Raw genomic sequence first — 14,563 nt, forward strand, 5'->3', positions numbered from 1 at the left:
ACAAACCCTGGCCCCTGGAATGGATACCCTATCAGGAAACATCAAACAAGATAAATAAGTCAAATAACTTCTGCGTTGGAGGCGGAGAACTGCCGTGCAGTGAACAGAGCGGAGAAGAGGATCAGGTGATGGAGAGCAAGGGACAGGGAAGTGGAGATGTTAAATAATGCGGTCTGGGAAAGTCCCACTGAGAGGCACCTGAGTCACCTCAAAGGCAAGGGAAGTGAGAGGCCAGGCCATGGAGGTGCCTGGGAGGGGTGTCCAGACAGAGGGAACTGTCAACTTGAGGTACATTCTACCTGCTTGTTTAAAGAGGCCAGACCAACCACAACAGGGAATTGGAATATGTCCAGTTAAAGTCTGGAATCCCCAGAGAACCTGCTAGTTTATCTTTTTCTGTGTCGGAATAGACAGTTCTGGACACTGCTGCAGCACGGCTTTGAGGAGCCATGGGAGTAAGTGGCCAGGGCTCTTTGTCCTACACTAGATGTAGCCCCAGATGGCTATGCTTTGAGTACTTGGTATCAGGTCATGAGCTATCAGTTAGTTCATGTATTACACACATGATTACTGAGCACCCATTACACAGCCATGAACAAAGCATTCACACGCTTGCCCTCTTGGGCTTGGGGATACCAAGAACACAAACACTTGTTTTGACTGAGGACGTGAGCCACCAGGAGGCACAGAGAGACCCAGGGTGCTTCTAGTGAGAAACGATGCCCAAGCACACTCTGAAGAATGGACAGGGAGCTTTCCAGGCGCATGTCCAGGGTGTCCAAGATCCGCACATATTCACGACACTCTCAGGATGGGTCTGGACGCCCACAGAGGGGTGAGGGTATGGAGCTGCCAGGAGGGATGCAGGGGAAGGAGAGCAGGGAAGTGAGAGGGCTGAGGTCAGCAGGGGCCTGGCATGCCGGGTCACGTCCGTGGGTCACGCAGGACTGCATTCTAAATCGGGTGGAGGTCACTGGGCAGTTTGAGCCAGGCAGTGACGTGGTCCCAAGTGCCTTCTCTGGGGACTTGAAGAAAACACATTGGAGAGAGCACAGCAGGAAGCAGTGGGAGCCACGGGAAACCAGGGTGGCCGGCAGCAGCTGCTGTCCGTAGGATGGAGACCAGTGGGCCAACTCAAGACAAGGAGCTGGCTGGTGGGCTCTGGGGTGGACCTGCCGTCTGGTGTGAGGGCAGGCCGGATCACTCAGCAGCCGACGTGGAAACAGTGGGTGGTGGTGCGCTCTGATAATGCTGCATGGACATCTCTCCTCCAAGCCCTCGGCTCCAACTCAGGCTTCCTAGAAGCAGAGCCTGAGGTGAGGATTTGGATACCCATGACTGATTGAGGACGTATTCTCAGGAGAAAGGTCAAGCAGAGAAAACCTCAGCAAGGGTGCATCTCAGCTGGGGACGGGAGGCACCTGGAGCTGGTGGGTGTGAATTGCATCCAAAGTTGGCTCCCCTTGAGGCCAGGCAGCTGAGCTTTTGTGTCCCGTGTCAGTCAGTCCCTGGCTGCGGGCTTCCCTGGGGTGGGGATGGGGCTGCTTGTATCCTTTGGGCAAATTGCATTTTGTTCTGCCAAGGACAATTCTCCTGAGAAGGGGGCACTTGTGAGTGTTTAGCAGCCAATATTCCAAGGTGCAAAGGGACAAGCGACAGGTGCACAGTCCCCATAGAAGGGGGCTGGGAGAAGCATCCACTTTGCTCACAGGATCTTCTTACCCTCTATTGGCTGGGAAAGCAGATGTATTAGTGAGGGTTCTTTGGAGAAATAGAACAAATAGGAGATACATGTGAGAGAGAGAGAGATTTATTATGAGAGATTGGCTCATGTGATCACAATCTGCCATCTGCAAGCTGGAGACCCAGGAAAGCTATGGTGTCATCCTGTCCGAGTCTAAAGGCCTGAGAACCAGAGGAGCCAAAGGTGTGAACCCCAGTTTGAGGGCAAAGAAGATGAGATGAGATGTCCCAGCTCGGGCAGTCAGGCAGAAAAGCAGGAGTGACTTCCTCCTTCCTCCACCTTTTCTTTGACTCAGGCGCCCAGTGGATTGGATGATGCCCACTGACATGGTTTGACTGTGTCCCCACCCAAATCTCATCTTGAATTGTAGCTCCCATAATTCTCACATGGCGTGGGAGGAACCCGGTGGGAGGTAATTGAATCATGGGGATGGATTTTTCCTGTGCTGGTCTCATGACAGCGAGTAAGTTTCACGAGGTCTGATGGTTTTATAAATGGGAGTTCCTCTGCGCATGCTCTCGCGCCTGCTGCCATGTAAGACGTCCCTTTGCTCTTCCTTCATCTTCCACCATGATTGTGAGGCCTCCTTAAACAAGTGGAACTGTGAGTCCATTAACTCTCTTTTCTTTATAAATTACCCCATCTTGGGTATGTCTTTTTTAGTAGCATGAGAACAGGCTAACACCCACACACATTGGAGAGGACAATCTGCTCTACTGGAGTCCACCAAGTCAACTGCCAATCTCATCCAGAAACACACCCTTTCACAGACACACAGAAATAATGTTTCACAAGATATCTGTGCATTCCCTGGTCCAGTCAAGTTGACACATAAAATTAACTATCTCACTAGGTAACCAAACCGACTTGGAGCGTGTACCAGAGAAGAGCAAATTGCTCTGAGAATCTGATTCACTTGTCAGTGAGTAGTTTTTTTATTTTAACTTTAAAAGGTATGTTCTTCTTTCCAGCTCCATTCACATATAATTGACAAATAAAAATTGTATGTTTTTAAGTTGTACAATATGATGATTTCATATGTGTCTACAGTGAGAAATAATTACCAGCTGGGCATGGTGGTGAATGCCTGTAATCCCAGCACTTTGGGAGGCCAAGGCGTGCAAATCACTTGACGTCAGGAGTTTGAGACCAGCCTGACCAACATGATGAAACCCTATCTCCACTAAAAAAATACAAAAAATTAGCCAGGCATGGTGGCAGGTCCCTGTAATCCCAGCTACGAGGGAGGCTAAGGCAGGAGAATTGCTTGAACCCAGGAGGTGGAGGTTGCAGTGAGCCGAGATCGAGCCGCTGTATGCCAGCTTGGGCAAGAGAGTGAGACGCAGTCTCAAACAAAATAAAAAATAAAAATAAATAGACAGATAATTACAACAATTAAATTAACACGTTCATCACCTCACAAAGTTACTTCACAAAAAAAAAAAAAAGAAAGAAAGAAAGAAAGAAAGAAAATTTGTTTCTCTGCTCCGCGTTCAGCTTTCAGTTGTGTTCCCCATTGTTGAAGTCACTGAAAAAAGTGAGTTCTGAATACCACGGGTTGCTGCTCGGGTCCCAGGTAGATCATTCTAATTTTCCTGCAGAGAGTGGTTAGAAGGAGTCAGGGTCACATCAGTGCAGACTGCAGAAGTGGCCTTCTCACCGCAGCCTATGAAATCACCCCGGGAGATCAGGGGTGTCCCCTGCACAGCCCTGCACAGAGGCCTGGGATGTCCTGAACTCACCACTGAAAAAATGCACACCAGGCCGGGCACGGTGGCTCACGCCTGTCATCCCAGCACTTTGGGAGGCCAAGACGGGCGGATCACGAGGTCGGGAGATCGAGACCATCCTGGCTAACACGGTGAAATCCCGTCTCTACTAAAAAATACAAAAAAAAAACTAGCCGGGCGAGGTGGCGGGCGCCTGTAGTCCCAGCTACTCAGGAGGCTGAGGCAGGAGAATGGCATAAACCTGGGAGGCGGAGCTTGCAGTGAGCTGAGATCCGGCCACTGCACTCCAGCCTGGGCAACAGAGCGAGACTCCGTCTCAAAAAAAAAAAAAAAAAAATGCACACCAATATTGCTCTCGATACTTCCTGGTGTTCCCATTGTTTCTGGCTGAAGGGCGGTGTGGCTGGCAGGGCAGACGGGGATCACACAGATCCCTGCAGAAGACTCGTGCCTGCCACGTTTCCCGCCCACGGATGTCCACCTTGTGACGATAATAACCTCACCCCCAGCTGGATTGTGGCTCTCTCACAACATTGCTGGGATGCATCCAGGTTGCCCTGGGAACATTCAGGGGCTCTACTGTCAAAACCAAATCCCTTGGATTGCTGCAAAAATAAACAAGATCTACAGGGATCTTGTCTTAGGGACAAAGGGTCTGGAAGAGACAGTGTCCTGTTGTGTGCCTGTTGCCAGGAGAACGTGCCCCTCCTTCATTCGAGGAGGCTCTGCTCACACGGGGAGGTAGGAGAGGGAGTGAAGGGTCTTGGGGAGAGGAGGGCTTTGGAATTAGGAAGACGAGATTCAAATCCAGGCTTCTGATCCAGCAGTCCCTTTACTGGGTGTACAGTAGACCCAAAGCAAAGGCAAATCAGTTTGTCAAAAAGCTGTCTGCACTTTGACAGTTGCAAAATGCTGATTGCAGTGGCGTTCACCGCAGCTGCAACAGGAAGTCACCCTAAGTGTCCATCTGCAGAGGTGTGGATAAATAAAGGGTCGTGTATATACACAACGGAATACTATTTAGTGTGTGTGTGTGTGTGTGTGTGGTGTGTGTGTGTGTTTTTAAGACAGAGTCTTCCTCTTGTTGCCCAGGCTGGAGTGCAATGATACAATCCCAGCTCACTGCAGCCTCTGCTTCCTGGGTTCAAGTAATTCTCCTGCCTCAGCCTCCTGAGTAGCTGGGATTACAGGTGTGCACCACCACACCCGGCTAATTTTGCATTTTTAGTAGAGACGGGGTTTCACCATGTTAGCCAGGCTGGTCTCCAACTTCTGACCTCAAGTGATTCACCTGTCTCAGCCTCCCAAAGTGCTGGGATTACAGGCATGAGCTACCACGCTTTGCTATTTAGTCTATAAGAAAAGGAAATCCATCCTGCCATTTGTGACAACATAGATGAACACGGAGGACATCATGCTAAGAGAAATAAGTCAGGAAAAGAAACAAATACCACATAATCTCACTCGTATGTGGAATTTTAAAAAATGGAAGTCATAAAAGGAGAGAGTAGACCAGTGGTTACCAGAGGTGGTGGGTCAAGGGCTGGAAAGATGTTGGTCAAAGGGTACAACGTTTCAGTTCAACTTTGGAGGAAGAAGTTCAAGAAACCTATTGTACAGCACGGTGACTAGAGCTAATAACAATGCACTGTATTCTTGAAAATCGCTGAGAGTAGATTTTGTGTTCTCACAGTAAAAAATTAAAATGCATGTGAGCTAATGCATAGGTTCATTAGCTCTCTTTAGTCATTTCACACTGTATACATATTTCAAAACAACATGCTGTACACAATAAATATATATAATTTTTTATTTGTCAATTAAAAAGATTAAAACAGCAACAACAAATAGAGGCTCGGGTCCCCACTAGCTAGCCCATGCCACAGGGCACCATGTTCATTTCTCAGGGTTATCACTGGAGATGGATGAGAGAACACGGTCCAGTGCTGAGCCCCGCAGCTGCCGCCTGGCCAGTATCCATGAAACGGTAGCAGTAAATGGCAGAAGGGAAGCCAGCTTTCTGCCAACAGCATTATGCTGTTAGTAAATTCACTGAGTCCCTGCTCACATTTGATGCCTGGAGCTTGGTAAACACGGGCACTCTACTTCTTCCAAAGGGATTGCTACTTCCCTGAATGACTCTTCCCTTGACAGTCAGTCCAATTATTGCCTTTTTGGTTTACCTGCAGTGATCCCATGTTACACAAGAGCTCAGCCTGGTAAACACCTTTCCTCTTTGTAACTATGGTTTCTTTTGCGTGCTCTTTTCATGAGCCAATGTGGGAGATTTTTTTTTTAAAGAAACCAAATTCTAGTAATACATAATCATTGTAGAAAAATCAGGTAATATGGAAAGGCAACAAACAAAAACAGAATTAAAATAACTCCCAATCTTTCTACCCAGAGAGAATCACTGTGACATAGATTCTAGACTTTTCCTTATGTAAAAATACGTGTCATCTGTCCTTTTCAAACAATTTTAATTCATATATACCAATGGTTCTCTTTATTTCATTTTATTCTTCTTTTTTTTTTTTTTTGAACTTTTATTTTAGATTCAGGGGGTACATGTGCCAGTTTGTTACCTGGGTATATTATGTGAGGCTGAGGTTTAGGATATAAATGTTCTATCACCCAGGTACTCAGCTTGGTACCCAACAGTTAAGTTTTTGAACCCTTGCTCCCCTCCTTCCCTCCCCTAAAAGTAGGTATATATCCAAAAGAAAACACATAGTTCTACCAAAAAGACACATGTATGTGCATGTTCATCACAGCACAACAGCAAAGACATGGAATCAGCATAGATGCCCATCAGTGGTGGATTGGATAAAGAAAATGTGGTACATATACACCAAGGAATACTACCCAGCCAAAAAAAAAGAAAGAAACCACGTCCTATGCAGCAACATGGAAGCCGTTGGAGGACATTACCCTAAGAGAATTAACCCAGGAACAGAACACCAAATACTGTATGTTTTTACTTTGAAGTGGAAGCTAAACACTGAGTACTCCTGGACATAAGATGGCAACAAATGGCTCTTTAAACTGCTTTTTCAGCTCAAACCTGCTAAACTTATTCCAAATAAGTAAGACAGAATGATCACCCACAGAATCATTTAAAATAGCTGTCTAATATTCTTTTACATAGATATAATACATTTTACCAACCATTTAGGAAGCTAGGATTCTTTCTGGGACCCTAAGCAGCATCGCGGTGAATAATCGCACGCATGTATCTTTGTGCGCATGCCCACTTGTTTCCTAGGAACAAACCGCTGCAACTGTCATTTTATGAAGAGCATGTACCTTTTCAAGGCTCTTGATACATATTACCAAATTGTTCCACAAATGTACTGATCTAGGCTCCCTCTAATCTGAGAATTGGCATCCTTTTCTTCACACCGAAGTTGGCACTGGTTACAATTCTTTTTATTTTGTTTTCCAACCCACTCTATGAAAAAAATGCATTCTTATTATTTTCTTCTATGTTTGATTACTAATCAGGGTTTTCATTTTTGGCATTTCTTGGCCATCTTTCTTTTCTTTTTTTCTTTTTTTTTTTTAGACACAGTCTCACTCTGTTGTCCAGGCTGAATGCAGTGGCACAATCATGGCTTACTGTAGCCTTGGCTTCCTGGGATCAAGTGATCCTCATGCCTCAGCCTCCCGAGTGGCTGGGACTACAGGCCTGTGCCATCACACCTGACTAGTTTTTTACTTTTTGTAGAGTAAAAAAATTATTTATTTATGTATTTATTTTTACTTTTTGTTGCCCTGTTCGTCTCAAACTCTTGGCTTCAGGTGATCCCCCACCTTGGCCTCCCAAAGTGCTGGGATTCCAGGCATAAGCCACCGTGTCCTGCCTGTATTTCTTGTTTTATTAAATGCTTCTTTATTACTACGCTTAGCCGTTTTCCCATTAGGGTATTTCTCATTCTTCATTGATCTGTATGAGCATTCTATAATGTAAGCTCTGCAAAACTCCACCCAGGGAATACTCCCTTGCATGTGGATGAGAAATCACTGTGTGGATGCTCCAGTGGAGGTGCTGCTGAAGTCAGGGTAACTCAATGGGGCCCTTCAGGAAGAGAAGTCACTCACCCAGTGGAGGTTGGGGCACAGGAGCTCCTGGTGTTTATTGTCCAAGCTGCTATTAACCAAGAGGATTGAGCTTGGGGGGACAGAAGACACCATGTTTGGCCTTGGCCTGATGCTGGATCCCAATGATGTGAAGTGGGAAGTACTGACCTAAGTCTGCTACGTACTGGCTCTGGGACCAGTGGCATCAGCACCACTCAGAAACCTGTTCAGCAATGCAGATGCTCAGGCCGCAGCACAGGAAACTTGTAAGCACACTTTTTTTTTTATTGTCATGGTAAAATATACATAACATGGCCAGGTGCGATGGCTCACACCTGTAATCCCAGCATTTTGGGAGGCCGAGGCTGGCGGATCACGTGAGGTCAGGAGTTCGAGATCAGCCTGGCCAACGTGGTGAAACCCTGTTTCTACAAAAAATACAAAATTAGCCGGGCGTGGTGGCACATGCCTGTAATCTCAGCTACTTGGGAGCCTGAGGCACGAGAATCGCTTCAATCTGGGAGGTGGAGGTTGCAGTGAGCCGAGATTGCACCAGCCTGGGCCATGAGAACGAAACTCCATCTCAAAAAAAAAAAAAAAAAAAAAAATATATATATATATATATATATCATAAATCTTCCTATCTTACCCATTTTTAAGTATTCAGTTCAGTGGCATTAAGTACATTCACACTGTTGTGCAACCATTGCCACCATCCATCCACAAAATTCTTTTCATCCTCCCAGACTGAAATTCTGAATCTATTAAACAGCAATCCTTCACTCTCCCTAACCCCGCCAGCTCCTGACAACCGTCATTCTACTTTCTGTTGCTATGGATTTGCCTACTTAGTTCCATCATCTAAGTGGAATTGAACAAAAGTTGTCCTTTGCATCTGGTTATTTCACTTAGCACAGTATCTTCAAGGTTAGTGTGTGTCAGAATTTCCTTCTCAGGAGGCTAAGGTGGAGGATCGCCTGAGCCTGGGAGGTTGAGATTGCAGTGAGCCGTGATCCCATCACCGCATTCCAGCCTGGGTGACAAAGTAAGGCCCTGTCTCTCACACACACACAAAAGGCAGAAGAAGAATTATTTCCTATAATAGTCCATTGTATGCATATACCACATTTTGTCTTTCTGTTCATTTGTTGATAGCACACACTACAGTTTGGCATGCAATGTGCACAGGATTTGTCAGGAATGTGGTTAAAATGCAAATTTTAATCAATCGTTCTGGGACGGGGTCTGAGACTCTACAGGAAACCTCTGGGCCACTTGCCCTGCAAGTCAGGCCAATTCTTCATCATTGCATCAAATCCCACTCCTAAAAATAAGCCAGAGTTCAAGGGTTGATTTCACTAAGCAAGTCCCACAAATTTTCTGGGAAGCTTTAAGAAAATGAAAATGCTCTCTTCTCCCCTTTGCAGCTGCTGTACCCTCCTCCTACCTCTGCTAACTGCAGCAGGTCAGAGTGGGTCTGAGGGCCTCTCTGGCGGGGCCGGCCTGCCCCACTGGCCCTGTTCCCGACTCCCTGAAGACTGCTCACCTGCTTCCCCATGCCTCCGGCACTCTTTCTATCTGTCACATATATTCAACTTCTCTTACTCGAAATGAGCACCCTGAGGCTAAAAGCCTGGATTCTGCATTCATTCATTCAACAAATATTTATTGAGTGTGACTGTGTGGGAAGCACTGTCCTTTCCAGGCGTAGGGGATACAGCAGAGAACAAAAGAGGCAAAAATCCCTGCCTTTGGGAGCTTTCGTGCTGGTGGAGACATAGATCGTATGATAAATGAGCAAATACTAGCTACACATACATATTAAGCATGAAAAATAAAGCAGGGAGACAGCAGGGAATTTGGGTGATGTTGACACTTTAGAGTGGTAAGCCAGGGTAGGCTTCACTGAGGAGGTGACAGTGGAGCAAAGACGAGGGAAGGGAGGCAGCCAGCCTTGCAAGAATGTGGAGGCTCACTCCAGCTGGAGAGAATGGTCCTGAGACAGCGGGCTGCCTGGGCATGCAAGGCACAGCAAGGAGGCAGCGTGTGGCAGATGGAGTGAGAGAGACAGAGAAGGGAAGAGGAAGACAAAAGGCAGCAGGGTGAGTGGGAGAGGATGCTCAGACCAGCAGTGTCCAGTGGAAATAGAATGGGAGGTCTGGCGTAGTGGCTCAGGCCGGTAATCCCAGCACTTTGGGAGGCTGAGGTGGGCACACTGCCTGAACTCAGGAGTTCAAGATCAGCCTGGACCACATGGTGAAACCCCATCCTTACTAAAATACAAAAAAATTGCTGGGCGTGGTGGCAGGCACCTGTAGTCCGAGCTACTAAGGAGGCCGAGGCAGGAGAAAGGCTTTAACCAAGGAGGCGGAGGTTGCAGTGAGCCAAAATTGCACCATTGTACTCCAGCCTGGGCAACAGAGCAAGACTCTGTTAAAAAAAAAAAAGGGAGCCACACGAGCCATTTTCAAAATTTTCTAGTAACTATACTAAAAAAACCCAAACAAGGAAACAAATTAATGTGTTTTACTTAACCCAATATATCTACAATATTATTATTTCAACATGTAGTTGATATAAAAGTTGAGCTTTTTTGCATTCTTTTTTATTTTGTGTTAAGTCTTCAAAACCCAGTGTGTATTTTACACTCACAGCACATCTTGGTTTTGACCAGCCTCATTTCAAATGCTCAATAACCATACGTGACCAGGGGCTCCCGGAGTCGGCAGCAGAGCCTAGACCACGTGAAGACCTTGTCTTTCCCTCTGAGGATGTTTTAGAATGTAGGTTTTATTATTCAGCTACGGCAAGGCCAACAGATCAGGAGCAGACTGCCACTGAAAAGTGAGCTGGGATCCATACCATAGGGTCCCCTGGGGAAGCAGGGGGCGGGGCAAGGGAGTGAAGGGAAATGGGCGGGAGCGTTGATTGTGATTTTCATGGGAAAGAACAGGCGAGGCAGGGTAAGCAGGTTTAGGATTGGCTGGTCTGAGTAATTCCGGCAGGCCCTGGGCATGGGACGGTCCCTACTTGTCTGGTATCTGGCTCTGGGGTGATTAGGGCAAGGGGACAGTGGCCAAGAGCATAGTGGGGTGGCGGGGTGTGAGCTCTGCCTTAATGGCTTTGCATATGAAAGGTGTTTGCACTCAGTCATTTGCTCTCTTTAGGACCTGGTTAAATGGGGGAGAAGCAGCCTCTCTAGGGTCAGCAGAGCATCAAGAGGCCAAAGCAAATGAATCCATGATTAATGGAGAGGGTTTAGGAACTGCAAGGCTGGGCTCAGGAAGGCCATGATCCCGCTGCTGTGTCTGCCGGCTCTGGCTTCTCCTGGAGGAGAGGTGGGTTGGGAAGGGGACAAGGATGGGAATAAGGAAGGCTGTGGCCACACCCCAGGAAGGGGGCGGGGTTTGGGTGAGGCTGAGGCTCCGGGGGTGGAGGGAGGTGGCCCCTGCTAGACAGACTGGCAGACAGAGCAACCACGGCTGATTCCTCACATAAGCACCTGGATGCTGAACTGAACGACAGCAGGCGCTTACTTTAGAGGAAGAGTGGGATACCACATTTGCTGAAATACTTAGGTATCCAACAGAATTCCGGGGGAGTTTAGACAGTGAAGTAATGCTGAGATAGACAGAGCTATTCTCCACTGGCTGCTCACCACCGGTCCTTCTGCCAGGCCTGGTTAGGTCATTATATTTCCTGTGCAGGAGCATTGGGTCACCGCGTCCCTGCTGACCGTTGCAGGGTCAGAAGCGGGGTCCGAAGGGGGGTCAGGGGCGGCGACTGTCCCCAGGGTAGGTTAGAACCTAGGGAGGGCAGCGGGCAGGCTGGGCTAAGCTCTCTTCCATCACACAGAACGCTGCAGGGCTTTGCTGCGGCGCTCATGCGTTTTCATTCAGAGCCAGAGCTAGGGAGCCATTTGTCACTCTGCTTCCGGAGACAACTTTACTCAGAAATCGACCACTGCCTGGCCCCGGGGCTAGTGTCCGGAGTCAGCGGGGGTTTGTTCTGGCCAACAGCCCTCTCCTCCATCAGAGACATCCCCACATCCAGGCGGGAGTTGCTAGAATTATCTGTTCCTGTTTCCTTCAGAGTCTGCACAGAATGCTTTGGATTCCCGAGAGCCGGCTTCCTCTGTGTGTTGTCACTGACTCCAGCACAGCTGCTGGCAGCACAGCCTGGAGGGACATTTCCCCTTTGCATTCAAATACACAGGTAAAACAAGCCATCCATGGAGCTCACCAAGGCACGAAGTCAAGTAAAAGTACTGAGTCAAGGAGAAACCACCACTTTCCCAGAATGCAGGTGGTAAGGGATGGGGACACTTACTGGCTTATCTGTTAGTGCCTGTGCCAGAAATCACAGGCTTCAGGGAGGGGCCCCTCAAGGAAGCCCCTTGGGAAGTTATACTCTCATTCCAAACCTTTTCCCACATTCAGAGCACATTTGGAACTCCCTTCTCTTGGCAGTAGCCTTTAGAGTCCATTTAAGCTACATCAGAAACCCCATGTCATTTTCTAGAAAAAAAATTATATATAATCTACCAGATTTGACCCTGAATATATTTTTCTATTTTCTAAGCCCATTAAAACACACACACACACACACACACACACACACACACTCGACCCATGATGGTATGAAAACAATTACTCCAACGCCATTCATCACTGAAATGAGGGCATCATTCCCATTGGATATGTACTTAATCTTTTATTGAAAGATTATTCCGTATTTATATAAAGTGCACCAGCTGTAAGTGTACAGGTTGAAGAATATTAAGGAACTGAACACCCTAGTGCACACAGCACCCACATGGAGACACAGAACAATAGTAATGCCTGGATGCCCTCACGGATGACCCTGGATTACTGACCATCAAGTATGTATGAAGTCTTTAGCCCACACCATCCAGAATAATCACCACTCGGACCAAGGTTGGGAAAGGGTGAAGAACCTGGGGTGCACAGTGTAAGGAGGCCTCCCCTCTCAAGGTCAAGCACATCTAGCCCCTTACATTTTGTTCTAGGTGCCTCACAGGCCTCACCCATAACTGACTTCTAGCAGCACAAAACAGTTCTGCCTGTTTCTGAGCTCCGTATAAATGGAATCTTCCAGCATGCACTCTTTTGGGTCTGACATCTTTTGCTCAACATTATGGCTGAGATTCATATTTTTGCTTGGAGTTGCAGTTTCTTCAGTCTTACTGACATATCACAGCAAGTTCTCAAACTTTAGCCCACACCAAAGTCACCTGGAGGGCTGGCTAAAACACAAGATTGCTGGCCCCACCCCCAGAGTTTCTGACCCAGGAGGTCTGAGATAAAATTCCAGAGTATGCTAACAGATTGTCCTATGATACTGATGCTGCACTTTATTATTTATTTATTCATTCATTCATTTTTGAGACGGAGTCTTGCTCTGTCGCCCAGGCTGCAGTGCAGTGGTGCAATCTCGGCTCACTGCAAGCTCCTCCCGACTCCTTGGTTCAAACCACTCTCCTGCCTCAGCCACCCGAGCAGCTGGGACTACAGGCGCCTGCCACCACGCCTGGCTAACTTTTTGTATTTTGTTTAGTAGAGATGGGGTTTCACCGCGTTAGGCAGGAGGGTCTTGATCTCTTGACCTCGTGATCTGCCCGCCTCGGCCTCCCAAAGTGCTGGGATAACAGGCATGAGCCACCGTGCCCAGCCTGCACTTTATTTTTTAAGACAGGGCCTCTCTCTTTCGCTCAGGGTGGAGTGTAATGGTGTAATCATGATTCATTGCAGTCTTGACCTCCCAGACTCAAACAAACAATACTCCCGCCTCAGCCTCTTAAGGAACTGGGACTATCAGTGTGTACCACGACTCCAGGCTACTTTTTGTATTCTTTGGAGAGACAGGGTTTCACCATGTTGCCTAGGCTGGCTGATGCCACACTTTTGAGAACCATAGATGAAGAGTATTCCATGGTGAGAACATCCCACCTTTTACTGGCTTATTCAAATCTTGATGGGCAAATGGGTTTCCAGGTTTGGGCAATTACAAATTGTGCTTCTCCAAACAATTTTGCACATGTCTTTTGGTGCACAGTGCATGCACTTAAGATGGGTGTACCCCTGGGAGTGGAACTGCTAAGTTGTAGAATACAATAAGCTGTAGATAAACACTGCCAACAAGTTTTCCAAAGTGGTTGTATCAACTTACTAGGATGGTGCAAAAGTAATTGCTCTTTTTGCCATTCATTTTAATACATTCCCATCAGCAATTTATGAAGCTTTCTATTGCTCCACTTCCTTTGCCAGCGCTTGTTGTCCGCGGTTTTTATTTAGACATCTGGTAAGCGTGTACTGGTATCTCATCATGGCTTTCATTTGCTTTTCCCTCTTCCCGGGTCTCCAGATCTCATCACAGGTCCCCGTGGAGCTGTGGACTTCAGCTTCATGTCACAAAAGTTCTCTATGGTGATGACGGTGGTGGTGACCTGCTCCACAAAGCCTGCTGGGACCATAGCACCCATCCCAAGATGACCAACTGGGTCAGAGGCAGCCACAGGCTTTCCTTCTCAGGCAAGGGTCCCTCCTTTCAAGGAAACAGCTTTGTGCTCATCATTACATTCCCCACCTGGATGTCCAAAATCCCAAATGACATGGCTGGATTATAGAGCAATGTCAATCTCTTAAAACTGGATTCAGACCCCGGGCGTGGTGGCTCACGTCTGTAATCCCAGCACTTTGGGAGGCTGAGGCAGGCAGATCACGAGGTCAGGAGAGATCATCCTGGACAACATGGTGAAAACCCATCTCTACTAAAAATACAAAAATTAGCTGGGCATGGTGGTGGGCGCATGCAATCCCAGCTACTTGGGAGGCTGAGGCAGGAGAATCACTTGAACCAGGGAGTCAGATGTTGCAGTGAACCGAGAAGGCACCACTGCACTCCAGCCTGGCGACAGAGCGAGACTGTCTCAAAAAAAAAAAAAAAAAAAATTGGATTCAGAGCCAGTCTCATTCTGAGGATTGTGGTT

At 47.4% G+C, this 14,563-nt stretch overlaps 1 long non-coding RNA gene across 1 annotated transcript; it reads left to right on the top strand.

Moving 5' to 3' along the window:
- Positions 1-11,017: 11,017 nt before the first annotated feature.
- Positions 11,018-14,290, top strand: LOC117098474. Its single transcript, XR_004443426.1, has 3 exons — positions 11,018-11,132; positions 11,647-11,769; positions 13,939-14,290. It is a non-coding gene; the product is annotated as an uncharacterized LOC117098474 (long non-coding RNA).
- The last annotated feature ends 273 nt before the right edge of the window (positions 14,291-14,563 follow it).

The sequence above is a fragment of the Trachypithecus francoisi genome, unplaced genomic scaffold (genome assembly GCF_009764315.1).
Source record: "Trachypithecus francoisi isolate TF-2019V2 unplaced genomic scaffold, Tfra_2.0 Contig01461, whole genome shotgun sequence".
Taxonomy (NCBI): domain Eukaryota; kingdom Metazoa; phylum Chordata; class Mammalia; order Primates; family Cercopithecidae; genus Trachypithecus; species Trachypithecus francoisi.